This window comes from Protopterus annectens, chromosome 1.part1 (assembly GCF_019279795.1).
Source record: "Protopterus annectens isolate FY-2018-M chromosome 1.part1, PAN1.0, whole genome shotgun sequence".
NCBI lineage: Eukaryota > Metazoa > Chordata > Ceratodontiformes > Protopteridae > Protopterus > Protopterus annectens.
In genome coordinates this window covers 432,761,477-432,784,435 of record NC_056726.1, presented here as the reverse complement: position 1 = coordinate 432,784,435, position 22,959 = coordinate 432,761,477, and positions in this window count along the sequence as shown.

Genomic DNA, 22,959 nt, shown 5'->3' with positions numbered 1-22,959 from the left:
AAATCCAGGAAAGGACATGTCAGTGCTGTGGAACATTTTGAGACAGTTTTGTGGGGGATATAAAATTAATGAAGATAAAACAAAGGCTATATCCATAAAATATGTGCCAACACTTGAATTGGTTCAGCAATGCTCATATTTATGGGGACATGATAAGGTGAAGTATTTGAGTATGGACTATAGAGGTTTCTGTTTGACTTCCAAGACGACTGCACATTGAGTAACAGCTTATTTCTAGCTCTCCCATTGTGAAAACAGAAACTCAGCAGAGTAGGTCAGTAGACTTGTGTTTATGGGTAAATTTCAGTAACTGGCTAGTAAGTGCACTGCCTGGATGTCAGGAATAAAGAAATACAGAAGACCTGGAAAAAAAACAGCTGCAAAAAGTGAGGAAGAAACACTGACTGGAGAAAGTTCTGCAGCTACTCAGTAAAAAGCAATGCAATCTTCAAACATGGCTTCCAGTAACCTACATGAAGATATAAGACAACTGTGTACAGCAGTAGTTAAAACAAGCAAAACACTGATGAGGTATATCAACACAAATGACAAAAGGCTGGAAAAATGGAAAAGCTTTAAACAGATATTCAGATGAGATGATAAAATCAAAGGTCAAAATGAAAAAAAGGCTGGCTGAATATGAAACTGCTCAAGAAGAGATATTTCAAAAAATAATAGAATTAGAGAACACAATATGTAGGAAAACCCTGAGATTTTCAGCTATACCAGAGAAGCTGGAAGGAACAGACTGCATTCATTTTATGAATTCACAAATAAGCAACTGGATTGTTTTTCCACAGCAGTTGTTAGTTGATAGGCCACATCATGTGCATGCTCCAAACCTAGCTATAAGAAAGCAACCTAAACCTTTAATAGTAAAGTTGCAATCCTACTAGCAGAAGGAGTTGATGTTGACAAAACTGTGGCAGACAGACAAAATGCTAAAAGTGGGAGAAAGCAGAGTATTTGTGGAGAATGATTACTCATTGTACACAAGACAGAAGAGGAGTAAATTCATTCCACTATTCAGGGCATGTTGAGATGCAGGTGTGAGTTCAAATTACTTTATCCAGCTGTCTTTAAGGTATTTTTCACTGGAGGGACAAATAATTTCTGATGAAAGGCATGCTAAGGAAGAAATAAACTGTCCAACAAACAGCGAGCTGTGAAACAGGAGATTCTGTTTCCTGTTCTTCTGGTAATAAAGACCACAGAGAGACTTTACCTGTGAAACCTTTTTCCGGTATTTTAACAGAAAATGTTGGTGAGAAGGAAGAGAGCATGAGAGTTGACTAGAACAATCTAGAGTACATTGGAAATGAATCAGAGGCAGGATTTGGGCAATGGAGAACAACAGTAAGAAAATCTGGAAATCTTGCTATTTTTCAACATTTGTTGGACTTGGGGACTCTAAAGTATATGCCATACTTCATGTCATTAATATTTGGAAAAATGCTTTGGGGAGGGGAAGAAGGGGGAGAAAAGTAACTGTAAGTAAGCCTTTTTTCATAATAGTACTGTATTTGTTTTTTTTTTTGAAAATCTTTTTATTGAACTTTCATCATATCATACATATCATAACAATCATCAAAACAAAATAAGAGGTACAGACAGAAGTTTCTCTACACAAAACTAACTATTTACAAAACCCATCTATGCAGAGCACCTAAAAAGGAGTTTTAATCGCTGTGAATTTATGATAGTATAAACTCATATACCATTTTCCATGTTTCCCTCTGTGTAGGATTTAGCCTCATGGATTACCACAAATATTTGTGAGGAGAAATATGCTTCCTAGCTATCTGTTTGAATCCTTCCCATGATAGAGTAGATCTATCCTTCCAATTTAGGGTGATATAATATTTTATCAGCATAAATGACTTATTAGAAAGTGTATATTCTTAATGTCCTTGCCTACCGGGGGTATATGAAGGAGGGCGAATTGCCAAGAGAGCGTAGTCTTTTCATAGCCCATTTTTTCTAGTTTGACTCTGAGGGCACACCAAAGCCTATATGAGCATTTGCAACTCCAAAAGATGTGAATCATATCTGCTTCCATCATAGGGCAGAATTGGCAATAAGGTGGGACTTCATTGTACATCTTGCTTAGTAAAGTTGGAGTGTAGTATGCGTTATTTACGATCATAAGTTGGGTATACCTGAATTTTAGCAGGGGAATAGCTTTGGAAAATTTTTGAATGGCTTGGGCGATAGACTTAGAGGAAATCAAGGGGTCTTGCTTTATCCAATAATCAGAATAAATAGCTTCCTTCGAGCATCTAATTGCAGAGATTAGTTTATAAGTGTGAGAGACCATTTTCTTTTTGCGAGTTAGTAGATTCCATAATACCCTACACATCTCTATTTGAGATTCAGGGATGTCCATATCCATCCAGAATCTACTACATAGGTCTTTTAGTTGTCTAATCATGATGGTGTACTTAATCGGAAGCTTAAATTTACTTCTGATGGAAGAGATGTCCTCCATCTTGAGTAAGAAGAAGTCCAGAACAGTTTTACTTTTGATCAGTGGGAATGAGTTCAAATTAATCAAATTCTTGTTTAGTTTAATATTAGGATTAAGGTGTAAAGGTTGGAGAAGGTGAAAGGCCAAATGTAGATTTAAGGATTTAAACAGGTTTTGCATACATCTGATTTGGGACCATAGGTCATTTTGAATTTTATACTTTCTTTTGGCAGTGTTGTCTAAGAATGGAAGGGCCATGGGATTAATGAGAAGATTCTTGATATAATTGTGATAGAGCTTGACCCAAGATGGACACCAGGCATTTAATTCTTCTCTGAAAGTTGCAATATTAATTATTCTACTGCTTCTATTTATTTCATACATTAGTCTAAAATCTGGAAGACCTAGTCCTCCCTTGTCCCTAGGGTATACAAGTTTTTGATAGCTTATCCTGATGGGTCTTGGGTGCCATATAAATTTTGAGAGGGATGAGTGTATATTATTAAAGACGTTATTATGTATCAGGGTGTTAGTAGCATTCAGAACATACAGTAATCTCGGGAGAATATTCATTTTGATAATGGCTACCCTCGAGAGAACCGGGAGTTTTAGTAGAGTCCATCTTTCCAGGTCTTTTTGTATCAGACTCCAACACCTAGATAAACCATCTTGGTGCTGCATATTTACATCTGTTTTGAAGGATATTCCTAGGTATTGCAGATGGCAATTGACTTTTATATTAGGTAAAGATCTTTCACTAGGTAATTGCGAGTAAATGTTAATTGGGAAGATCGTTGTCTTATCTATATTCACCTTATAGTTCAAGAATTTGGAAAAAGTTTGTAAAGCATTATTTATTTTGTTAATATCAGAGTTGGGAAGGGAGTAGTAAATATTCAAATTGTCCGCATATGCCGATAGAGGAATTTCGGTATTAAATAACCTTGGAATATAGTGGAATGTTCTCTGTTTAATTAATAAAAGCAGAGGTTCTATATAAAGGTTAAATAAAAGTGGTGATAATGGGTATCCTTGCCTAATTCCATTATTAATCACTATCCTCTTTGAGTTATGCTTGTTTATTTGTAAAGTAGTATATGCATTTTTATAAAGGGTGTTAAGAATGTGGATAAACTGTGCGGGGAATTTAAATCTTTGTAGAACCGAGATCAGGAATCTTTTGTTTATTCTGTCGAATGCTTTGGATGCATCGATAGCAAGGGCGTAAATAGGAGTATGTTTAATCAATGATAAAGAAGTCATAGCATTTAGGGTGAGGGTCTGGTCGAAAGTTTGTCTCTGGTTTATGAACCCTGATTGTTCAGGGGAGGAGATTTTATTAATGACAGATTTCAACCTACTTGCTAGAATTGCTGCCAAAATTTTAATGTCTATATTAATAATAGAAATGGGTCTATAGTTATTAGGATTGGTATTGTCCTTATTCAGTTTAGGAATTAGAATAGTTTGAGATGCACTTAGGTGAGGGTCGTGAACATCCTTCTGAATAATGGAGTTAAAAAGGTGACATAGTATGGTTGCTAGCTTATGACTAAAGGCTTTATAGAATTCCGCTGTGAAGCCATCTGGTCCAGGTGCTTTATTATTTTTAAGGTTATTGATCGATGACATAGTATCTCTTTGTGTGATCTCGGCTGCTAATAAAGATTGATGTTGTTCTTCTACAGTTGGTATTGTTAGTTTGTCAAGGAATAGGTTTACTTCATGCTCGTCTATAATACTAGGGATGGGGTTGTATACTTCTTCATATATCTCTTCAAATACTTTTATTATGTCTTGTGTGTTACAGAGATACTTTTGATAGACCTTAATTTTTGAAATAGGGGGAGTGTTATTATGCTGGTTAATCAACCTCGCTAAAAACCTAGAAGGAAGCTGAGCCCAGTGTGAATAATTTGCCAAGGTTTTGATTTCGTGGAATGATAGGTTTTCAGCCTGTAGGGATACTAGTTTAACCTGGAGTTGGTTAATATCTTTCTCTAATTCCGATGAGTAGTTTTGTTGGATTTGTGTTTCTAGGGATTTTAGTTCTTCCTGTATACTCCTCTCTTTAGAGATGAGGTTATTTATATAATAAGCAGATTTATTGATTAATAAACCTCTGATCATAACCTTGGTGGTAGCCCATGTTATATCAAACGGAGTGTTGGTGTCTTTAATGGCGAGTATACATTGGTCTAACAAGGTATCTATTTCTTTTTTAATATCGGTCTTTCCTGGTAGATTAGGGTTAAGTTTCCAGCATCTTAACAAATTTTTTGGGGGGATAGAGCGGGACCAATCTATTGTTAATGTAATTTTTGAGTGATCAGAAATTGACCTCGGTTCAGTGTAAACAGTAGTTACAAATTTCCGAAATATGTCTGAAATTGGAAAAAAGTCCAGCCTGGACCAGGACTTATGACAGTGTGAGAAAAAGGTATACCCTTTATTATCCAGGTTGTCGGGATTAATACGGTAGGAGTCAAATAAATTAAAGTCATTTTTAAATTCAGAAATAGCGGAGGAGGCCTGTGAATTATTTGTGGTCAGATTGTTAGATCTGTCCAGAATTGGATCCTGGATAGAATTCCAATCTCCCCCTACTATAAAGTAGTGGCCTGAGAAGTTATGTAAGATGTTATATAAGTTCATTATAAATTTGTGTTGGATCGTACAAGGGGCATATAAGTTTAAGATCAAAATAGGTTTATCCAAGTTGTCTATTTTAGTTACAAAGTAACACCATCTGCCCTCAGAGTCAGAATCCTGTTTTAAGATAGTGTGTTTAAAGGAGTTTTTAATAATGATAGCTACCCCCACTTTATTAGTTCTATTCCCCGCCGCAATAATATCTTTGATCCATTTTTTATTATTTATGCTGTTCCATTGTTCTTTTAACAAGTGTGTTTCCTGTAACAGAATGCAGTCTAAATTGGTTTTGAACATCAGATGAAGGATTAATTTTCTTTTGCTATCAGATTGTAAGCCTTTGACATTCCATGAGGCTATCTTCCACATATCATCCTTAACATTTGTATGTAACAGAAGAGGTTAATCCTTTCTAGGGTATATATGTTTAATACAGAGGGCATAAAAGAATACATCGTAGCATTTAGCAATAGATGGGCATCTCTTCCAGCATTCATCCAGTACATATCCACTTCCTCCTTCAACCTGGAAGAGGCTGGAATACATATACCATTTGGACGAGTTGCAGTCAGGTGAATCAATATCTTTCTAACTACTAGGATAAAACACATGTACAGTATAAGAAATATGTATTCCAGATTACTGTCCCAAAATTTTACAACGGCTAGAGAGCTAAGCTGTCTCGAGTTATAATACTGACTATCTCATTCAGAGCAAATCTTAAAGGTAAAATGACATTACAAATTTTGATTTATAACAATTAGTAAGACTTCACACAATCACTTATCATGTTCAGAATCCTGTTAGTAATAACCAAACTTTATTTCCCCAAGAAAAAAGGTGCTTTCGATCAAATCAATCTTGTCAACACGGTCTATATAAAGTATATGCCATTACAGACCTCTATTCTAACTTAATTCTTTATCCCTCTTAGTGTGTGGTAGTCATAGGATATACTTATATCTCGAAGAAGTTTTGTCTAAGTCTTTCGGTGATTCGCTGATCCAATCCCTGTGTTAAATACTATTTTAGGAAATACCATAGAACAAAAATGAGCTCTAAGAAGGTGTCCTATTATTTCCCTTCTCATGCCCTCTCTTGACCTGGAGGCCACTGACGATACAGATTTAGTTTTAAGCCTGAATGGTTGTTTGAGTAGTAGTCATATTTAAGGGATTGTTAGTGGGTAACAATGTTACCTCCGTCTTATGCGAGGTCCTTTCTCAAGCTTGTGTAATTAGTCTTGTGGTGTGAGGAGCCCCTTATGTTCCCTTTCTTTTAAGTTGTAACTAAGTAGATAAGGTACCATAATGCCTTACGAATACTTGATCGTCATTGACATGTAGGGGCAACTAGGAGAACCTCATCCTTACTCGTGTCATGAGAATTACTTGAAGATGACCTTACCACCGTACGGTTCTACTCTTATTCCCAGGTCTGTCTCCATATTGACCCCCAAGGATGGTAATCATATAAGAACTGTGAGTACCTGAGTTTGTGCCTTGTTCTAGCTCAAAAGTAGGTGTTTTTCCCTCGAGGTATATCAACATGTTCCCACCTTCTGAGTAGTGGAGGTAGGAGTGAGGTTAATTTGTGGTTGACCTTTGCAGACCATTTAGATATATTATGTCTGCTGTAGGCGTCAGGAAAAAGCCTATGAGGGTGGATGTCCCAGTATACCTATCAGGTTAGCAGCCTCTTAAGAAAAGTAATAAATGTTAGTATATTCTACATTTTAGCTTCCTTAAGCAGTTAGACCGGACAGTAGATCGAGTACCTAGGATCTCTGGCCATTAGAGCATTGTAAGCGACAGCACTTGCAGAATCCATAAACAGTTGTGGTATAGCATTTGACCATATAATTGAGAACAAAACAGTGCCTTCTTAAATTAGAGATACAGTTTGTCAGGTTATGTCCTACATCTCAGAATTGGATAAGGTAAAATGATCCTACTGGCTTCAATCTCAAGTGTTTTAAGTGAGAAATAGTTATTGATTAGATATAGCCATATTTATATCAGATTATATAAATTCCGGTTTAAGTTATGGGTCATGCTTATTTACAGTAGTTCTGCCTCCTTTGAGCAACAGGCAAGATATTGTTGTCATACAAAATAAAATTAAATCTTGCATAATATGCAGTGACTATATATTGGCGTAGAATGACCACATACGTTTTAAAATACACTTATTGGTAGTTCAGTCTCCTTTGAGCGATAGGCAAGATATTGTTGTCAAACAGGGTAATATTAACTTTTGCAGAATATGCAGAAACCATATCACTGATGTAGAATGACCACATAAGTTTTAAAATACACTTAGTGTACCTCCTTTGGTGCATATGAGCAATAAGCTATGGCTGGGAGGGCTAATAGCTTTAACAAAGAATACATTGTAAAAGAAGTTCTTACCACAAAAATTACATCCCCATCCTTTGATATACATATACCCCTTATTTGCTGATATAATAAATCTGTGTTGAAGTTTCAGAGCAATTATGTAGCTGGTTAAATGCAGAATGACATTGCACCCACCCGCAAAGTTGCCCTTACTTCACATGCCAGCCCACATTTTTACAAGTAATACGTGTTAGCAGACATGGAAAGAGATGTATGGGTACACATGTACAGAAATTCTACTAAACAATATGCTTACCCTTGTGGTAATGGATACACAAATAATCTAGCAAAAATAAAAAAAAAAACATCAATGGATCTCCATAGCAGAGAATGGTGTTGAGTGATAGCAGCTATAGGAAAGCTGTTATGCCTCCATCTTATCTGCTGTTTCTAAGTAAACTATGCATTCTTTCTCAGCAGACCCCCACTGATCTTTGTATAATGACACATACAATTGAGAATAGGTTTCTAGTGTGTACCCTATAAATTTTATATTATAGCATGTAAAAGTGCACCTGTACATAAAGCCAAAAGATTCATTATAATGATCAGACAAGGGAAAGGACCGCTACTCGGTTGTATTATCCAGGGCACCTTAGCAGGTTAACTGTGATTATTCGCTTTGGAACATTGACCATTAAGATATTTCTAGGAGGTTGATTAAATGGAATAATCCTCCTTAAAATCGGTTAACAGTACCTTCAGATTACATCTTTTCCCAAGTCCTGCTACATGGAGACAGGTCGGGTAATAATAATAGTACTGTATTTGTGGTGTATGGTTTTCTTTGCATGCTATTTTGAAGTGTAATGGGGATTGTAAACAGGTGCTGTTTTGTTTTTCTTTTTCTCCCCTCTTCTGTCTTTCTTTTTGTAGAGTTTTGAGAAATATAGGCAATGTAATATATATAAAAAAAGAGCCTGGTTAAAAACGCATGACAAAGTTAAAATTTATGTGCTTTTTCTCATTTTTGCATGGTGAAATAACTGGATTAAGGACCTTAGATTAGTTTTAAGACAGAGCAAAGCAAGTGAATGAAAAAGAATATTATGAGGCTTTTTTGTAGCAAATGCATGTATACTTAGCAATTCTGCAGCTGGTATTCATGTTTCCATGGAAACAATCTGATAGAAAAACTGGCTATTTGTTGCTCATGTCTCCATGGAGACAATCTGATAAAGGGAAATTGGAGACAGTCTGGTGGAAGGGGATTGGCTGAGGGAAAAAGAAGAGAGAAATTGTCTAGGACAATGTTCTCTGAAAGCAATCAGGGGTTTTCCCAGCTGGGAGAGCTTTAAAGATAAGACAAAAACAATTAAACTTGAAGTAAAGTTTTCTCAGTTATTTTTTTAAATGCAATGGGGACACTAATATAAACAGGTATTTTTTTTTCTTTTTATCCCTTCTTCTCTCTTTTTCTTTGCTCAGTTTTAAGAAATGTAGGTACTGCAATGTAAAAAAAAGGGGGGGAGAAGGGGGCTAGAGGAAAGGTCTGGATAAGAGAGTATGAAAAAAGAAAAATCAGTGTGCATTTTCCCATGCTTCCATATGGAAACAACTGGGTTAAGACCCTAGGTGTTAGCTAGTAATACGTTTCTTACAAAGCATGTAAATGAAAAAGAATATTGAATATTATAAGTTTTTTTTTCTTGTAAACAAGGTATCCTTAGCAATTTTGTGTCTAGTCTGAATGTCACTAGAAGACAATTTGATAAAGAGAAATGGCTTGGAGAAAGTGTTTACTGAAAACATTCAATTGTTCTTTCAGCTGGGAGAGCTATACAGATAGACAAAATCAAATAGCATTTACTAATAGCACACGCTGTACATTATGCATCTTAGCATGGGTCAACTTTCTTTTTGGTTAACTCTAGCCTGTCTGTGTGGCTATCAACTTAGAACTTTTGTTCATATTAGGAAGCAAAAACTTCAATATTTGAAGATGTACATAGTTTTGTGTGTTATTATTAAGTTGCTAGGTTTTGGGAAGTGGGTTGTTTGCTCTGTTTGAGGGCTTTCAAATAAAACAAAAAGTTATGTAAGATGTGGCATAGGCTCAAATGGATATGACAAGAAGTAGCTGTATAAAAGACCAACCTGCTGCACAGTATATGCATGTAACATAAAAGTTGGAACTAGACATTTAACACAAGAAGCAGTTGTACATAAAAGGTGGTAATAACTATATAAGAAAATGATGCTTTCTATAATGGCTTTCAATCTGAATGGTCTTACAGATAAATATAAAAAAGAAAGAGTAGCGAACTATATTAAAAAATCTAGAGTGCCAATAGTTATGCTACATAAGACACACCTGGAAGGAACAGAACATGTGAATTTGATAAAGAAAGGTTTTCAGGATGGTTATTCAGCAGAATATCTGGAACAAAGGAAAAGAGGAGTACTTATATTAATTGCAAGACAAGCTCCAATAGTGATAGAATAGGGGGAAAAAGATAACAATGGAAGATATATAATACTAAGGAGCTATTGGCAAGGCAGGAGGATTACATTGGCATGCATTTACATTCCACCTAAAACTGCTATAATGGAGCTTAAGAAAATTCTAGTAGAAATATTTAGCTTTATCATGAAATATTACTTATAGGTGGAGACTGGAATTTGGTTTGCAACCGTGAAGATGTGTCTTGAGGGTCTAGAAGTGAAAATATAACAAAAGATGGCAGATTTTTGAAGAAATTTATGAAAATGTTTGGCATAGAAGATGTGCATTTAGAACTAGGAGTTTGGAGTGAATTTACATATTATTCTGCAAGATACAAAAACTGGGCTAGGCTAGATAAAATTTATATCTCCCAGAAACATGTGCATTTAATTGTAGATCTTGAAATGCAGCCAATAACTAATAAAAAAATAATTAAAATAAAAACGCAAGGTAATGAAATAAAAATGAGACACTGGCACTTTCCCGCCTATAGGTTGAAGAGAGAGGAATTTAAGGAATGGGTTTTGGAATTAATTCAGGATCTACTACAGAAGATAGAAATTTCTTCTGAAAATAAAGCAAGGGAGTGGGATAAAATTCAAGTGGAGTTTAAAACTAGGGTGGAGATATGGTTAAGAAGTAACAAGAAATATTTAGAGGAACTGACAGATGTTATCGTATTGCAAAATAAGGAGAATCTCTCTGAACAAGAAAAGGAGCAACTGCAGAATGCTAACAGAAAATAAGGGATTACCTCAATAATATGCATGAGTTTAGAAAGATTGCTGTTAAACAACTGTTTTCAATAATAATTCTAGAGCACAAAAACTTTTAGCACAATGACTCAGGCAACAGAAAGTGGAAAAGGCTGCCACTAAGCTTAAGGAGCCTGCAACAAGGAAGATAAAAAGAGATCCTGTAGAAGTAATAGAAATATTTCTGAAATGTTATGAAAATTTGTATAAAGCAGAGAAATATGGAAATCAAGAAAAGGTAGAAATGGAAATATTCATGGAAGAATTAAATATGCTAAGGTTACAGGTAGATGAGACTCAATTACTAACAGGATAGGAAGAGCTGAGATAAAAATGGCTATTTATAACCAATCTACAGGAAAGTCCCCAGGAATAGATGGTATTCCTGTGGAAGTTTGGAAGCTAGGAGGAAAAAAACTGATAAATATCTGGAAGGTTTTGTTTAACAGTATTGTAAGAGGAGGAGAAGTACCAGCATCCTGGAAGAAAGTGGCAGTAACGGTAATACCTAAAGAGGGTAAAGATCCATTGGATCCAGCTTCATACAGACCCATTTCAAAACTAAACCATGATTATAAAGTGTTTATGTCTATAATGGCTAAAAGAGTGGCAAAAGTGATACCAAAATTGATAGATATGGATCAGTGTGGTTTTGTGGAGGGAAGGCAAAAATTTGACAATATTAACAGAACATTGATGATCCAGAGGGAAGCAAAATGTAAGAAAATATCACTGTTATTGGTGAGTCCTGATGCAGAGAAAACATTAGACAGAGTAGACTGGGACTTTATGAGCAGGGCAATGGAAGCATTTACTTTCCCTGATACAATTATAAGGTTGATTAGGAGTATATCTGAGGGATCAGAGGCAAAAATTAAAGTGGGTGGGTCCTCTCTGATAATTTATGCTTGTGTAGAGGAACAGGCACGGTTGTCCCTTGTTTGCATTATATTTAGAACCATTGGCAAAGAAAATAAGGGATTCAGAAATTTAAGGATATAATTGATATGTTAGTCAGAAAAGCTGGATCGGTTTGCAGGTGATATTATTTTATACATGACAAAACCAGAAAGAGATATTACAGTGTTGTGGAATATTTTAAGACAGTTTCAAATCTTCTCGGGATACAAAATTAAGGAAGCTAAAACAAAGGCAATAACAATAAATGATGTACCCACACATGAATTGGTCCAACAATATCCATATTTATGAGTACGTGATAAAATGAGGTATTTAGGGGTATGGATTAGAAATGACTCTGTTGTGGCAACTAAGGATATGTGAGAAGAGACTAAACAGAACATAATACAACAATTGAGAAACTGGAAGCTTTGTTATATGGATATGGATACTAAGATACAAGCAGTTAAAATGTTTTTAGTCCTATACACAGGTTGGGCATATTTTTATCAACCAGAGGAGAAGCTGTGGATATCAATTAAAAAAGAGTTAAAGGATTTTATCTGGGAAGAGAAGACAGCAAGAGTCAAGTGGGATAAGCTGAGTCTTCCAATAGAACATGGTGGACTAGGATTAACCAATTTGAGGGAGTATTTTAGAGCAACACAGTTAAGGCTCTTATACATAGCAGAAGCAGAAAACTATAATTCAAAGTGGAAAGGAATGATGATGATACAGGGAGGAAGCTCAAGAAATAAGGGGAGATTGGGATTTTAGATCCAGACTCTTAAGGAGAACAACAACAATCATACAGAGTATTATATTCATAAAATAGCAGGGAGTATTCTAAGAAGTAAACCAGCATGAGAATGAAGAAAAGAGATTCTGCTGTTAGGGATGACTTTGGTTACAGATACAGAAAATAGGCAAGAGGGGGCTGGAATTTATTGGGGAAAAACTGGCAAAGGAAATGGGACCAAATAACTAGAAAGGGAAAGGTAATAGAATGGGAAGAGGCCAAGAATTTATTTGGACTGCAGGTTACAGATTGCCTTCCCTTTAAAGGACTGATACCAGAGAATAGGCAAAGAGAAAGAGGGGCTCTTAAATGAAAGCCATCACTGGTAGAATTTTTAATAGAACCTAGAACAGAAGTTGCAGTTAAAAATGGAATAATTGGTAGAGCATATAAATATGATAACTATAAGAATCAATCAGAGGAGCTTAGAAAGGATTGGGAAGAGAAACTAGATAAGCAATTCACAAAGAGACAATGGGGGGATATATGTGTATCTCCCAAATATGCAGCTAAGTCTAGAAGATTGAAGTTCTTTGCCTGGAAGTGTTTATATAGGTATTTTTATACCCCAAGTAAACTCCAAAGAATTTTTCCTTAGGTGGATAGCAAATGTTGGAGGTGTGATGGGCAGGAAAGAAGTGGCTAGGAACATATTTTTGGGGAGTGTAGTGAGCTGGCAGACTTTAGGGATTTCCCGAAGACTACTGTGTTGGAGATCTGGGTAAATGGATTGGATTGACTGGGGAGATGTTTTTTTTTAGCTTTGATACAGAATTAGAATTGCTTAGACATAGTAAAGCCTTGCTGAATCTAATTATGTTGGCTGCCAAAAAAGCAGTTACTAGAAAATGGAAATCAAAGTCTAGACCAACTTTATACACTTTTACAACTGGAACTGGGATCTTTAGAAAAGGGAAGGAGCAAACTAGATAGGAAAATGGGAATTGTGGTAACAATATATGCAGAGAAGGAGCAAGGTGTAAGGTAGGATTTGAATAAACCATGTGATGCTTAACTGACAATGACTGGATAGATTATAAATGATGTATAATGTTTGTAACTACTGTTATTTCAATGGTGTCTGTGATTTATAATGTTTGCAACTAAAGTGGTGTCAGTGTTGTTTGTTATTCATTTATATAAATGTAAGATTGCCTATGTTATATGTGATAATTTAATAAAGTAATGTCTTTCGGCTTTTCCCGGTTAGGATCGCCACAGCAGAACTCCGGTCTGCTAATGATTGGCAGTGGATTTTTATGCTGCCGAGTTGCCAGCCCGATGCCCAACCTTCAAAGAAAGCACACCCATTCACACATGCACCTACCTGCATGTCTTTAAATGCCACTCAACCACGGGGAGGACATGCAGACTCCACACAGAAGACGCTCCAGCCGAGAATCGAACAGAAGAACCTCTTGCTGTGAGGTGACAACGCTAACCACTGCTCCACCACGGCCTATATGTGATAATTTAATAAAGATGTTTATTGGAAGAAAAAAAATAAAAAGGCTTCTGTTATGCAGCTAAAGATACGGGGGAAGAGACTAAACAAAAATTAATGCAAAAACTGAAACTGGAAGCTCTTGTTTATTGATATAGATAGTAAAATAGAAACCGTGACAATGTTTTCATCCAATAAGTATATGGGTTAGGCATGTTTTTATCAACCAGAGGAGAAGTTGTGGAAATAATTATTAAAGAGCTGAAAGAATTTATCTGAGAGGGGAAGAGGGCAAAGGTTAAGTGGGATAAGGTGATCCTTTCAATAGAATAAGCTGGTTTAGAATAACTTAATTTAAATGGATACTTTAGAGTTACATAATTAAGGCTTATAATTCAAAGTAGAAAGGGGGGCTGATGATGAAATGAGGGAGTGGAATTTTGGATGCAAATCCTTAAGGAGTATGACAACAGCCATACAGAATATTATATTCATAAAGTAGCAGAAAGTATTTTAAGAACTAAGCCAACAAAAGAATGGAGAAAGGAGATTTTGCCAATAGGGATGACTGCAAGTAAGGGTACAAAAAATAAGCAAGAGGGGGTGAAATTTACTGGGGAAAACTGGCAATAGAAGCAAGGGATTGGGAGCAAATAACTAGACAGGTCAAGGTAATACAATGGGATGGGACCAAGAAGACATATGGACTGCAGTCTAGAGATTGCCTTCCTTACCAGAGATTAATTTCAGAGTACAGGCAAAGAGAAAGGGATAGTGGAATCCTACGTGAAAGACCTGCTCTGGTAGAGCTTTTAGCTAAATCCAGAACAGAAGCTGTTATTACAAAAGGGATAATTAGTAAGGCATATACAATATTGTAAGATAACTATAAAATCATTCAGAGTTGTTTAGAAAAGATTGGGAGTAGAGATTGGATAAGCAATTTACAAGGGAACAATGGGAGGACATATGTTTGGCTCCCAAGTATGCAACAAAATCTAGAAGGTTTAGGACATTTGCTTGGAAGTGTTTGCATGGGTATTTTATACCCCAAGCAGACTCCAAAGAATTTTCCTCAGGTAGATTTCAAATGTTGGAGGTGTGATGAAGAAGAAAGAGGTAAGCAGAAACATATATTTTGGGAGTGTAATGAGTTGGCAAATTTTGAAAATTTTCTACAATGTAGTCTGTCAGAAATATTGGACAAGGAAATGGGTGTATCTAAGGAAATTATTCTTTTGATCAGGGGCATAGGATCGGAATTGCCTAGACATAGTAAGGCATTGTTAAGTTTAATTCTGGTGGCTGCCAAAAGCATCGGTAATAAATGGAAATCAAAATTTAAACCAACTGTATTTGAAGTCCTGAATATTGTAACAGAGATAAAAGACCTGTAAGTTGGATCTTTAGAAAAGGCAAGTAGCAAATTACATTGAAATAATTGGAAATTGTGGGAACAATACATGCAGAATAATGTTCTGGAGAAAGAGTGAGATTTAAGGAAAGGCTGGAATTGAGCAATTATGTAATATTGGAACAGGGAATAGTTATAAAAAAGAACATATGTGATGTATAATATATGTAAATGGAAACATTAATATGGTTTGTTTTCTTTTCTATTAATATATGTTTGCCTGTGTTTTAGTGATAATTTAATAAAGGTGTTAAAAAACTTGTTTGTTGTTTCATAAATGACTTGCTGCAAAGATGTGTTGCTGATTTTTACAAAATGCTTCATTTTAATATTACTGATGGATTATATTTCACAGTGCACCCATTGGTTTACTGTTTGCAGTAGTTATCCTTTGCTGTTGGCAAAGCCACGTTTATCAGTTATTATTTTTCCATTACAAATGCTTGTAAAGAATGATACCGGACTTTATGGAAACTTTTTTCTGACATTCTGATCAGTTATTTAGAAGAGTGTTGTATCACTTATTAGCAAGGTCAGGGGTTTTACATTTTAGCCCACCAAATGTGTTAAACCTATGATATATACCTGCCTGCCCTCCACACAAGTGGATGTAAAATTAAAGTTTTATCCATTTTCACTTCTAAAGTGTAAATTCTTTTTGGTAATGCTGCAATGTACTACAGAGTTACACAACTGTTGCCCTCTTAACATGCTTTTAGCATTGTTTTTCATTTCCTTTATTTTTTTTGGGTGGGTGCTCAGAGAGAGTTTTACTTTTTAAATTATTTTGTGCATGATGGATGATGCATTAATACAATTTGTTTTAGTAATAATTAGCTGTGGTATAATTTTCTTTTTTTATGTTTCTTCTCATACAGGGCTATGGTACCCAAAACATCTGCACCCCATAACGAAATAAAACAAAATAGAAGCCAACCAATGTACCCCACTGCAAATTTTATTGACTAATTAACTTTCGCAAACATAAAAAACTATAATAATAAATATAAAAATGGCCTGGCTCTTTTGTACTGATAATCACAAGACTTTATCAGAGTAAAAGTCACCCATTGCTCCATCCTTTTAAATACACCAAACTGACCAATCAAAATTTACATATTGCCACATCATGAATAATCATAAATAATTCAACAGATAAAATTGACAATAAATATTAAATATAAAAACAGTTAAATTTACTGAGATGCTCATGATAATAAATAAATCAATAGATAAATGTACAAAATGTATATTATAAAATGGAATTATTGAAAAAGAGATGTGAATATTAAATTCAAACTACACTAAAATAGCCTTTCTTTTTAACACACTAATTGCTGATAAGGAATCATTGATTCCGGGCTTCACAGAGGCGTTCAGCTTAACTGCCAAATTAATTCCTTAAACTCTAATAGTGTATCAATATCACCCATAAAATCAGAAACAATAACTCTATCAATAACAAAAATGTGAATGTTCTAAAATTCAGACATCCAGAGCTATGTCTATAAAGAGCATTTGTAGACTTACTTTTCTTAATGTCATGAAGGTGTTCCTTAATTCTATCTTTTAGTTTCCTGTTAGCTTTCCCCACATAAAATGCTTTACAGGAATTACAATTGGCAAGGTAAACTACATGGGTGGTGTTACAATTACACCTCCCCAGGCAGGAAATGGTCCCATCAGAACCTTCTACTACTACTACATAAGGACTCTCATGTATAAATCTACACTATTTGCCAAATCGACATTTTCTCATTTTTCCTTGCCCTAAGCTAGTATACCTATTAGTGGTCTTACTCTCCAAAATATTTGTTATGTTTTCCCTTTACTGAATATAATCATTGGGGCATCACCCAGCACATTTTCAACTTTGCCAGAAAATATAAAATTCCAATTTAACTGTATTGATGTATCTGACTACATCAATGCTGTATGGAATGATGAATATTGGGGTGGACAAATAAAAGGTCGTATTCCTTCTCATCTCAATACAAGTTAAGCATGTTCTGTTCACAGCATGCTTTAATCTTCAAAATGGGTGTAAATGGCCATTTCACATACTCATAATTTCCATTTTAACACTGTTCAGCAAACTAATGGGATACCCTCTCTCAATAAATATACAAACCAACAAATGAATCTCTTTATCAAACACGTTGTCATCAGAAATTAACCTTGATAATCTCACCATCTGGCCTTTAATTATTGCCTTACATTGGTGAGATGAATGACAAATAGCATAATGAAGATAAGAGTTAGAAAATGTATCTTTTCTATAGATACTTGAGGTGTAACACCCTAGGGACACATTCTTTTCAAGAAGGATACACAAATAGTTTATCTTGTTGTCATTTAATGTATATGTAAATTTTAAAAAAAAGTAGTTGAGTTTTGCCATTTGGAGTAAAAAATTCTCCATTGTTCAACTGAAGCTTTCCATAAAATTAACGCCATCCAAGAATTTAAAGTAACCGTGCACCAGTCAAGTCAACCCAGGTGTAAAAACTACCTTCTCCTCCCATACATCTAAAACTGTATCAGTATATAAAGGGGCACAAGCAGCACCCAGTCACTCCCAATACTTGGTGGAAATATTCACCCTTGAAATGTATATCATTTTATCTAAAGTCACATCAAGAAGGGAAGTAAAATCACCCTTATGTCACGAGTAGACATAGAAGTATATTCACTTAAAAAGCTGAAAAAACACTCAATACCTTTATTGTAGGGAATAACAGAAAATAAATCTACAACATCCACTGTTATGAACAAGATATTCCCGTCATACTCCATTCTATGTAAGGTCTCGAGCAAGTGCCAGGAATCTTTTGATATATAAGGTTTTAGTAATAAAATGCCTTTGCCCTTATAGTCAATGTATTTGGCCAATGGTTCTGTCTTGGAACCTTTGGCAGAGATGTTAGGTCTTAGAGCTGGGTCATGAAAGGATTTATGCATCTTGGGAATACCAAATAATGAAGCAATCAAAGGTTTAGCCACCTGTAGATATTCCCATTCCTGGTGATCCATATCACCCTGTAAAACCATATCACGTAAGAAAAAGTCTAAATTTGCATAGGCTATATTAATATCCCTTTACTGAAATTCTCTTATACGTGGCTTTATTGGATATCAGTCGAAACATCTTAACAGAATAATCAAAACTATTCATAATTACGACACCCCCACCCTTGTCAGGTTTCATAACCCTTACCTGTCTATCATGAATTAAACTATTTAAGTTCACCCTTTCCTCTCTTGTCAAATTGTCAGGTAAAAAATATTTCTGTTTATGAATATTCCCAAAATGATATTCACATATTTTCTCAAAGACAGAAATCCAAGGATTAGGGGGTGACATAAATGTGCTCTTTCTTTTGAGACCATTTCTTTCATCAACTAACGTGTATCTTACCTACAAAGTACATTTTCAAATTCAAATTCCTAACATATAATTTTAATTGTATAAGAGCATCAACAATGTCTAATTTAAAATTAGGAATAAATTTAAAAACAGACATACATCCTTCAGTAATATGCACATTAGACAATTTTTAAACTTTAAATGAGTCTGATATTGCTACAGCCACATAAACATTTTCTTTTGCTTCTGCCACTGACCCTACCCTGAAAATTTGAATAACTGTCCCTGTGCTGGGGTTTCAAATTGGTGTCCTGTCCATGATTCTTGTCCACACGCCGGTTCGCCAATCTCTCTGATCATCGAATCTGCACTTGGTCTAAAAAAAAAAAAAAAAGCCCTGTTCATCCATCCTCACCCCTAAAGTCACTATTCACAGTCTCAGTATTTCTGATTGAATTCATCCATAAGCAGCGTCATTGGCTCGGTATGAGATATGCTCTTATCATTCTCGTTTATCTTCAAGTTTAACAAAGTCGAACCAGTATCATTGAAGAACTTTACCAGATCATGATAAAAGGGTGAATTGGATTCCACTCCGCTGGGGCACTTCCAGATCCATAGCCCCTTTTGTACCTGTTTCAAATGAATGCATTCCAACCAAAAGGTATGCGTTTTCAAGTTGCAAATTCTGGAACTTTAGTAGCTTGATCTCCAGTTCAAGTTGCAACCTCAGGGGATGATTTCTAGAAGTGGAGCAGAAGGAAAAACACAGTAAATGTAACCAGGTTTCAAGATCCACTTCAGTGCCAGATAGCAGACAGGAATGAACCTGGTTGGAACCTCCGTTATTAGCCGCAACACTACCAGTAGCAAGAACACTTGCATATGTCCAAGGTGGCGCCAATTGTGAAAACAGTTCCAGACTGCCACCACCAATCTGATTGTTTAAAGTATGGCTGTTTGACCTGGAAACAAATTTGGCATCGTTAGCCAAAGGGGGAGTCACAAATTCAGAAATCTGCTGTAATAGTAAAGTTAGTTCATCAGGTAGCTCCATAGCAATGACGGTAATAAGCCAAAAGGAGTCTGGACACAAAACTATTAAATAACAACAAAATACATGGAGCTTGAACAACAAAATAAAATAAAATGGAAGCCAACCAACGTACCTCACCACAAACTTTATTGACTAACTTCATCAAACATGAAAAATATAATAATGTTTGCATGTGCTTAGGATCTTAGGTTTTCACTTAGGTAGTTAGTGTTTGTTTGTGTGCGTGCTGTCTTAGCCAGATCCATGGCATGTTGTGCATGCCTACATCTGCCAGCATCATTTGCAACTGGTGGTCCTCCCTCAGACTCCTCATTTGTTTCTGCTGGAGCTGCTGGCCCTGCCAGTAGTCATGGTAACTGACCTTGCCCCTTGTTGTCTATGTTGAAGCTGTTTCCTGAGAATTATATTGCTCAGCATGGCACAGACTGTGAGGATTTGGGCATAGGGGACTGGGTGGTACTGCAGAGCACCTCCTGATATGTCTAGATACCCGAACCTTGATTTGAGTAAGTCAAATACATGTTCTGTGATATTTCTAGTTTGAGTGTGGGCATCAATGTATCCATGCTCAGTGGGGTTGTGTGGATTTCTCATGAGCTAAGGTTCCAGTGCATAACATTCATCCCCTACTAGACACCATTGTGGAAAGTCACCCCTAGCAAACCTTGTGTACAGCTCACAGGTGTGTCTTATGCATGTGAAATCTGCCTAGGTTACCTGCACAGACATTGTAGATGTTCCCTTGGGCATTAGAGACAACCTGACAGTTTATAGAGAGTAGTTTCCTTTTCCTGTTAATGTACTTACTTCCCTGTTCACTGAGTGGTGTTTTTATTTCTATATGTGTGCAATCTGTGGCCCCCAAAACTTCAAGGAAGTGTGCTATGGCATAAAATTCCACATGGTTCTTGCTCTCTCCTGTAAGGTGCATGGGAAAAGAGATATTCTCCTTTGTATGTTGTAGCATTGCATTTAGAAATGTTAGACTAATAGAAGCTGAGGCCTGTGACTCCCCTAATATATCCCCTGTGGGTCTCTAGAAAGTATCTGTAACTAATATACGTAATGCTACACATACCTTTGTTTCTTCTGGGATGGGTTTTCCACAATTTCCTCTATGCCTCAGATGATGGCAGCAGAGGTTGCACAGATTTCCTGCATGCCTCAGATGATGGCAGCAGAGGTTGCCTGAATTTCCTGCATGCCTCAGATGATGGCAGCAGAGGTTGCACAGATTTCCTGCATGGCTCAGGTGATGGAAGCAGAGGTTGCACAGATTTCCTGCATGCCTCAGATGATGGCAGCAGAGGTTGCACAGATTTCCTGCATGCCTCAGATGATGGCAGCAGAGGTTGCACAGATTTCCTGCATGGCTCAGGTGATGGAAGCAGAGGTTGCACAGATTTCCTGCATGGCTCAGGTGATGGCAGCAGAGGTTGCACAGATTTCCTGTATGGCTCAGATGATGGCAGCAGAGGTTGCACAGATTTCCTGCATGGCTCAGATGATGGCAGCAGAGGTTGCACAGATTTCCTGCATGGCTCAGGTGATGGAAGCAGAGGTTGCACAGATTTCCTGCATGGCTCAGGTGATGGCAGCAGAGGTTGCACAGATTTCCTGCATGGCTCAGGTGATGGAAGCAGAGGTTGCACATTTCCTCTAGTGTTTCCCAGTCCACCCAGTATCACTCTACAGTTTATGCATCATGCAGCCCATAATAAGTCAAACAGGGTCTAAATACCCTTCTCCTTCTTGGTCCTGGTCTGGCAGCAGCAGCACCTTGAATAAAACCTGTTGCACGTACAGGTTAATGATGGCAGTAGCAACCCCTAGCATTTTTTTTCTAAGTGTAATCATGGCTGTATTCCAAAGAGTTTTGATTTCAGGGCAAAAGGATACACTGAGTGTACACTAATACTTTATGCAATCCCGAATAGCTCCACTATGTTGGATTGGTTCATTTGCATGTGATTCAGTTACTTATGCTTTCACTAGAATATTATGCTGTTTACCCTTGTTTTGAGGCTCTACAATAAGTCCTTTTCCACTCTGATTGTACTATGTATAGGAGCCTTAACTGTGTAGCTCTGAAATACCCCTACAAATCGAGTAATCCCAAACTGCCTTGTTCTTTTGGAAGAATCAGCTTATCCCACTTGACTCTTGCTGTCTTCCCCTCCCAGATAATATCCTTCAGCTATTTATTAATTGCTTTCCATAACTTCTCCTCTATTTGATAAAAATATCCCTGACCCGTGTATAAAACTAAAGTGACTAAAAACATTTTAACGGTTTGCATTTTGCTATCCATATCCATATAACATAGCTTCCAATTTCACAGTTTTTGTATTATCTTTTGTTTAGTCTCTTCCCACATATCCTTAGCTGCCACACCAGAATCCTTTTTAATACATACTCCTAAATACTTCATTTTATCATGTCCTCATAAATATAGACATTGCTGAACCAATTTCTGTGTGGGTACATAATCTACAGCTATTGGCTTTGTTTTAGCGTCATTTATTTTGTATCCTGAAAAGATTTGGAACTGCCTCAAAATGTTCCACAACACTGAAATGTCATTTTCTGTTTTTATAAGGTATAAAATAATATAATTTGCAAATATAGCCAGATTTCTTGACTACCATACCAATTATATCCTTGTATAGTGGAAACAGCAAAAGGGAAAGAGAATGCCCCTGCCTGGTTCCTCTGCTCAGACAGAAATTATCAGAGAGGAACCCACCCACTTTAATGTTCACCTCCAGTCCCTCATGTATCCTCCTAATCAACCTTATAATTTTATCAGAGAATGCAAATGCTTTCAGAGCCCTGCTCATAAACTCACAGCTTACTCTATCAAATTCTTTGTCTAAGTCAAGACCCTCCAACAACAGTGGCATTTTCTTACATTCAGTTTCCCTCTGGATCATCAATGTTCTGTTAATGTTGTCAAATGTTTGCCTTCCCTTCACAAAACCACATTGATCCAATTTTGGCATCACCTTTGACATTCATTTAGCCATTATAGACATAGACACTTTATAATTATTGTTTAGAACTGAAATGGGGCTGTATGAAGCTGGGTCTGATGGGTCTTTACCCTCTTTATGTATTATAGCCACCACTTTCTTCCAGGAAGTTGGGCCTTCTCCTCTTCTTAAAATACTGCTAAACAAAACCTTTGCAGATCTTTATCACTTTTTCCCCTCCTAGCTTCCAGACTTCCACAGGAACACCATCTATTCCTGGGGACTGT